The following is a 7,595-nucleotide window of genomic DNA, read 5'->3' as shown; positions in this document are numbered from 1 at the left end:
TTGCCCGATCACTGGGAAATTAAGCAATTAAGGGCAGAGTTAGATGCTGTGAAGAAGGAAATGTTAAAGAACAAAGAGAAAAGAGTTAGGAGAGCCTCCTCTGAGGTCACCGAAGGCTGTTGCACCTCCCATGATTGCCATGGCTCAGGAGCCTTCGGCAGGAATCTGGTACCCATTTAGAACCATGCAATCGTCACTGCAACAGGCCATTGGGGCCACGGTAGAGCAAGGAGAGTCAGTGCATATATTTCAGGTCTTCCCAGTTTCTGAGCAAGTTGATCAGCAGGGCAACAGGGTGCGGTCTCATGCACCTGTGCCTTTTAAGCAGCTTAAGGAACTAAAGACTGCTTGTGCTCAGTATGGTCCCACTGCCCCTTTTACTCAGCCTTTGTTAGAATCCCTGTCCATGGATGTGCTTCCTCCTGGAGATTGGAAACACATGGCACATGCTTGCCTTTCAGGGGGAGATTATCTGTTGTGGCAATCTGAGTATGAGGAACAGTGCCAGGTGACAGCGAATACTAATAGAGTGCAGAATATTCCCATAGATTTTGATATGTTAGCTGGTGAAGGACAATATAGGGATACTGCTCAGCATTTGCAGTACGATGTTGTGGCCTATGCGCAGATCAATGCTGCAGCCCAAAGAGCCTGGTATAAACTGCTGTTTAGTGGTAGGCAGACTGAGGATTTGTCTGAGATCAGGCAAGGTCCGGATGAGCCACATCAGGATTTCGTGGCTTGACTACTGCAAACTGCCGGTTGCTTGCTAGGGGATAGTGAAGCAGGTTTACTTTTAGTGAAACAGCTTGCATTTGAGAATGCTAATGGACCCTGTCAAGCTGCTATTAGGCCATTTAGAAAGAAAGGTGATTTATTAGACTGTATAAGATTATGCTCTGATATTGGGCCATCTTACATCCAAGGAGTAGCCATGGCTGTGGCATTGCAGGGAAAGCCTATTCAGGAGGTATTTTTTTCAACAAACAAAAGAGTCAAAAGGACGGGCGGTGGGGCCTTTGGGGAGCCGCTTCGGGTGTGGCCAGTTGGGACATCAAGTACATAATAGACTAACACCAAGTGAACAGGAGTCCAACTCCACTTATGATCATACCTTCCCCTTCACCCTGACTACCAGGAGCTGTTGGGGAACCCTGCTGTTAGGGTTGTAGTTCTCCATGTCCGGATAGCCCTGAGGGGCTCGGCACCAAATGGAAGGACTCCCCTTTTCAGCAGGGGGCCTCCTGCTCTCTTCCTGGCTCACCTGGAAAGTGCCACCAAGCACAGATGCCTGACCTTATCTAAAAACATGGCCTTTGGCATAGTTACCTGGAGTAAAAACTACCCCCAGGTTTTTTCTATATGATAATCAGGCATTGCCTGATAGTCTGGAAGATAGGAGCCCACTGCCACATGTAAATAAAGCATACTATGAGCACCTATCAACTGAAGCTTTTGCTACTGCCTCCACACTATAAATTCCCTAGTTCTCCCACTAATAAATGGAGCTGTTTCACTGTCCGGAGCTGTATCACTGCTGTTTCACTGTGCCTGCGACCAGTCTCCCCGGAAGGGCTGTCTTCCGTCAGCGCTCACTGGCCGTCCTGACCCCGTTCGCTCCTTCTGCTCTCCCTGCCCTCATGGGCCAGTGACCAACGACCTGCGAAGAGAGGGAGAGCCTCCCGCAAGGAGCCACCCAGACTGATACTAAAGGTCCCAGAATTTGCTCCAGGGGAGGAGGAATCAGGCTGCAGTAGTATTGTGAAGCCAGCCCCGCCCATTGGACTTGAAGGGGTGCTCCACTATGCAGAGGCAGATGTAGCGAATCTCCAGGGACTGACAGGTGGCAACACCTACTCAGTGCCTGCTGTCACCATGGACTTGCTCTCAGGAAAAGACATGGCTGTGTAAGAGTTCCCCAGGAAACTCTTGACTTTCAAGGAGAAGCTGGGAGAAGCCAGTTTGGGGAAGGTCATCTCTGTGAAGTGGAGGGAATGGAAAAATTCAAAAGACAAAATTTTGCCCTAGATATCAGTGCCAACCAGCCTGTTGTGGTGGCCATAAAAATGCTCTGAGTAGATGCCAACAAGAATCCAGGAATGATTTTCTTAGGGAGATAAAGATCACGTCCCGGCTCAAGGACCCAAACATCATCCATCTCTTGGCTGTGTATATCACTGATGACCTTCTCTGCATGATCATGGAATATATGGAGAATGAAGATCTCAATCAGTTTCTATCCCACCATGAGCCTCCAAATTCTTGCTCTAGCAACGGACTCATAGTCAGTTATGCCAACCTGAAGTTTATGGCTACTCAGATTGCCTCTGGTATGAAGTACCTTTCTTTTAACTTTGTCCACTGAGATCTGGCCACACGAAACTGCTTAGTGGGTGAGAATTGCACCATCAAGATAGCTGATTTTGGGATAAGCAGAATCCTGTACAGTGGTGACTACTACCAGATCCAGGGCCAGGCAGTGCTGCCTATTCGCTGGATGTCCTGGGAGAGCATCCTGCTGGGCAAATTCAGCACAGCAAGTGATGTATGGGCCTTCGGGGTGACTCTGTGGGAGACTTATACCTTTTGCCAGGAACAGCCCTATTCCCAGCTCTCAGATGAGCAGGTTATTGAGAAGACTGGAGAGTTCTTCTGAGAACAAGGGAGGCAGACATACCTTCCCCAACCAGCTATTTGTCCTGACTCTGTGTATAAGCTGATGCTTAGCTGCTGGAGTAAAGAAACCGGGCACCGTCCATCGTTTCAAGAAATCCACCTCCTGCTTCTTCAACAGGGGATGAGTGATGCCATCAGCACCTGCCAATGTTCCAGTGGCCCTGAACCTCCCCACAAGACCTACCACTCACCCACACCTAAGCCACTCTATTTGGACATTTAGTGGACCTGAGAGAGAATTGTTCATTTTGCCCTGTCTCTGTCCTTTGCCTCCTCCACTACACTTCCCCACTCCCTACCACTGACTCATATATACTTTTTTTAAAAACATGAAATAACTAAAACAGAAAAAAAATCTAGAGCAGATAAAATCTAGTAAAAGAACTCTTACTTGATATAGCAAAGTGTTAGTTAACAAAGGCTAGAAAATTCAGATAGTTTATAAAGGTTATGCTTATGTTTAGAAATATGCAGATTCTACAATATTTTTAACGTCACTTTCTGTAAAATACACTTAGAAAGAAACACTAGAAGAATACGAATGTTTTGGAAAACATGAGCTTAGGCTGAAGGAGAATACTTGGCAGTCATGCAGAATCCTAGGATTTGGCATTCCACAACTAATGAATGATTTTCTAACTTGGCCCCTGGACGTGTCTCACTTGTTGATCTCTCTTTCTCTTTGTCAAAGTAGATGATGATACATTCTTAAAAACTGCTATGTAGTTTCTTAGAATGATGATTTTCTTCATTCATGAGCAGAGATCAGAATAAAAATTCTAACTGTGAAACATCAGAGGATGTGGATAGGAAAAAATAATGTCTCGTAAGAGTGTATGAAGGAGAATGGTTTTAATTATATATATATGAACAAGACCTCCTGCACAGAAAGATTCTCAAACAGATAGTGGTCATAGGAAGTGTGGTCTATGTAGGACAGGTAGCAGGGTCCACTATTCATTATTCATTCATCTTTGTCTTGTGTCAAGCATTTTTATATGTATGTTTTAGTGACAACTTGAATTTTTATTCAATAAATCCTGGTGTCTTGATATTTTAACAAAAAAATAAGCCTTGTACATTCCTAGTATGTTAATAGTTGAGTGGTATCCTTCAGAAAGATACCTGATTGTCACCCCAATGTCTGGTAACTGTGAAAGTAATCTTTTAGTATTTGGAGGATGTCAAGCTAAAATCATCTGGATAATAAGCAGTCCCTAAGTCCAAGGACAGTGTCTTTAGAACAAACAGAACAGGAAAAGACACAGGCAGCAAATAGGCCTTGTGAAAATGGAGCAAAAGGCTAGAGCTAAAACCCACCAACCAAGGAACTCTTAGAGCTAGCAGAACAGGGCAACTGTCCAATAGAGCCTCCAGGGCCTGGAGCCAGCATAGCCTGGCATCTGACCTCAGCCACTGTAAATGGATAAATCCTTGGTGTTTTATACCATGAACTTTGTCGTCCTTTGTCAGAGCAGCAATAGAGTAGTTGCATATAATATCTAATAGTTAGCTTTTAACTGTCAGCTTGACACAAAGTAGAATAACCTGAAAAGACCAATGAGGGGTTGTCTACATTGGGTTGGCAAGCATGTCTGTGGGGGGTTGTCTTCATTAACTGATGTGGGGAAACCCAGTCCACTGTGGCCACACCATTCCCTAGGCAGGGCTCTTGAACTGTATGAGTGGAGAAATGGAGCTGAGCACAGCACACGAGCAGTGTGCATGCATTCAATTCTCTTTTTCTGCTCCTGACTGTGGATGTGACTAGGAAGCAGGAAACCGGCGCCATCTTGTAATGGCGGGGCGGCTCCCGACAAACAAATGAATACCATATTTTTTTTATTGCCCCGGGCACAGGAAATGCAAGCTCCTCCTCATTCACACCCCTGCTTTTTTTTTTTTTTTGCCAAGGTATTTTATCACAGTGACATAAATGACATAAACAAATGAATACCATATTTTTTTTACTGCCCCGGGCACAGGAAATGCAAGCTCCTCCTCATTCACACTCTCCTTACTGTCCTACTTACCTGGTATAAAATCTGCACTGGGCCTTTTCCCCCCGCTTACCATCTATCCTGTGTTGAGGCAAATGACCAAGAAAGCCATTTGTGCTAATTACAGCATAGTTTATGGATAAGGGCCTGAAAGTGGGCCCCATAGAGTCAGCAAATGCCCTCAGGAAAGTGGGGTGAGTGGGGCAAGTTTCTGGGCTCTGCTGCTTCTCAGGTCCTTCGTTGTTTCTTCTAGGAAAACATACTGGCTTTGCCAATAAGTCTAAGTGTGCATAGACAGACTTAGAACTGCCGGTGTTGTCCCTAACACAGAATTCTTGTTAATCAAAGATGTGGGTGTTTCAAAATAATCACCAATGGTATTTGAGACAGTATCCTACTGTTCATAGTTATCCTTGTTTCTTTTTTCTCAAAAACTGTTGAATATAGGTAAATAGAAAGTGTTTAAGATTAGAAATAAAGATTCAGAGGGCAAAAAAGCCAGGGGGGGGGCGGAAAAACCCTATCAGACTGTCTAAGATCAAGGGAGCAAAAGATTCCATATTCTGGAGAAAGCGAAATGCTCATTTATTGCTGGTGGGAATGCAAACTGGTACAACCACTATGGAAAGCAGTGGGGGAGAACCCTCAAAAAACTAAAGATGAACCTACCACATGACCCAGTGACACCACTCCTTGGCATATTCCCAAAGGGCTCATCATACTGTAGAGATACCTGTACATCTATGTACAGGTAACACAAATGCAGAAAAGCAAGCTAGGTATATGCTCCCTCATTTGTGGGTTGCAGCACCAATCCCTTATATGTGAGTATATAAATTCCAATGTAACACCAGGAGCCAGGAAAATTGAAAGGATACATGGAGGCAACGCAAAAGAAGGAACCTGAAGGGGGGATGGTAGGGGACAGATTTTACCGGGGAGAAGTGGGGAAAGTGGGAGTATTGGGCAGGGACGAGAGGAGGGAGGGATATGCAAGGGGTCATGGTTGGGGGGAGGAGATGGGGAAAGGTGGGCAGCAGGTGGTATGAGGGGGGAGGATGGGGATAATGGGGGCGCTGGGACTGGGAAGTGAGGAGGGAGTCTGGATGGGAGGAAAAAGAGTAGAGTTGAATCATAGCTTTAGACAAATGAAATTTCTTACAATATGCTAAATATCGATTCTTATATTTACAGACAAGCATAGCATACACCACTCATCAAAGAAGCTTCTTTTTGCAACAGATGGAAGATATTACAGAGTTCTACAAGTGGTCACACACAGAAAATATGTCTGAGAGATGCCCAGTACTAGGTGACACATCTAGAGCTGAACCTCTACAACTAATGCTCATGGAACATAGTGGAACAAGGGGCAGAGAGAAAACTAATACATCCCTCAACCCTCACCAGTAACACTTCCTTATACAAAAGAGTGTGATGTACACAGAAGGTCACAACTGGTCAAGTTTTGAAGAATAGGAGACTGAAGAATGTGTGTCCCTGGATAGGACTCCTATATTGAATCTCACCCACACATGACTCGGGGACCACTGTGATAGAGGAGGCTGAAAGGTTGTAAGAGCCAGGGCTAGTTCATGAACACAGGGAAGCAGAGGCTTTTGGGCCACTGGAAGCTTGCACAAGTGAACTTGTGGCAGTGGTGGCATTGATCACAGGACCCACGCCACCTCAATTAAACAAGAGCCCAGAGGGGAGGAGACAAATAGGTGGCAGGAAGCACTAGACTGAGAACTGTTGGAGACTGATTGATGCTAGGTAAGGGAGAGTATGCCTTACATACGATCTCTAGGTGGGCTGACTAGACTCCAGTGAACAGATTTACACTGAAGGACAACTGGGTACAAATGTTTGACTGGATAGGACTTAACATGTATGGCGGAATACATGAGGTCTGATGAGGAGATGGGGGATGTATGGATGGGGGAAGGGGGTCTAAATTTAAGAACTGTTGCATGAAGTTACAAAAGCTCAGTAAAAAATGAAATTAAAAAAGACCTCCTTATAACCAACATCTTCGCACATTAGCAGAATATATAGCAAGTCCTGTCACGAGTAGGGAACACACGGAGCTGAGCCAGCATGGTGCAAAGGGCCCGACACCCTATGGCTCAAGAAGCTCATCTTCAGGTAGGAAAATACCCCAGAGCCAGTGTGACACCTCTGGAGGTCCTGGCCACGCCTTCATGACTCTCTGGCGCTATAATAAAGGAACACAGGATGCCCATACATCCTTATGATGTTTAGCTGCAGTTGTCAGTTACTCAGGTCCCTGGAGTGTGAGTTCTCTCTGAGGTATTCACATCCACTTGAATCAGTACAAATGCTTGCAACAAACTTAATTTCATGAAACTAAAAAAGAAAGTGAATGCCACCCTCTAACAGGATTTACTTGACCTGGGATTTGTTGAGATTCTTTAGGAAACCAGTGAACACGAACAGAGCTAAGAGTTGAACCTTGAACAAGTTGTCTTTCTAAACTACCTGGATTCCTGGCAGACCCCTGAGCTTTGTGTTTTCTTACTCTGAGAATTTGAGATTTATAAGCCTCATATAGAGACCTTGCATCCAAATCAGTGACTGCATGCACAGAAAGCCTGGCAACAGAAGAGACCTCAGCTCGTTTACTTGTATTTTAATTCTAGGAGCACCACCTGCCGACCATCACACTAAAAAAAAATTTTTTTTTCCCTTGGGTTGTTTCAGGATCAGAAAGAACCAGCCTGGCTGTGGACCTCAGCCTCCACCCAGAAACCTGACTGATCTGTTTGAGCTTTACAATTTGGCAGTAAAATCAGGGCATAATACCTCTTTAACATGAGCAACAGCCCCAGTCTCCATTTGGCATGGCTAGGAAGAGGAGCCTCCTCAGTGGCTGGGGCCAACACATCCACTTTGAAA

The 7,595-nt window shown here is 45.1% G+C and overlaps 1 pseudogene; it reads left to right on the top strand.

Annotated features, from left to right (window-relative positions):
- The window catches only part of LOC103751227, a 6,419-nt pseudogene extending 2,936 nt beyond the window's left edge, over positions 1-3,483 (top strand).
- The last annotated feature ends 4,112 nt before the right edge of the window (positions 3,484-7,595 follow it).

The sequence above is a fragment of the Nannospalax galili genome, unplaced genomic scaffold, assembly GCF_000622305.1.
Source record: "Nannospalax galili isolate Female #2095 unplaced genomic scaffold, S.galili_v1.0 scaffold367, whole genome shotgun sequence".
Lineage (NCBI taxonomy): Eukaryota > Metazoa > Chordata > Mammalia > Rodentia > Spalacidae > Nannospalax > Nannospalax galili.
This window is presented reverse-complemented; position numbering and strand designations above follow the sequence as displayed.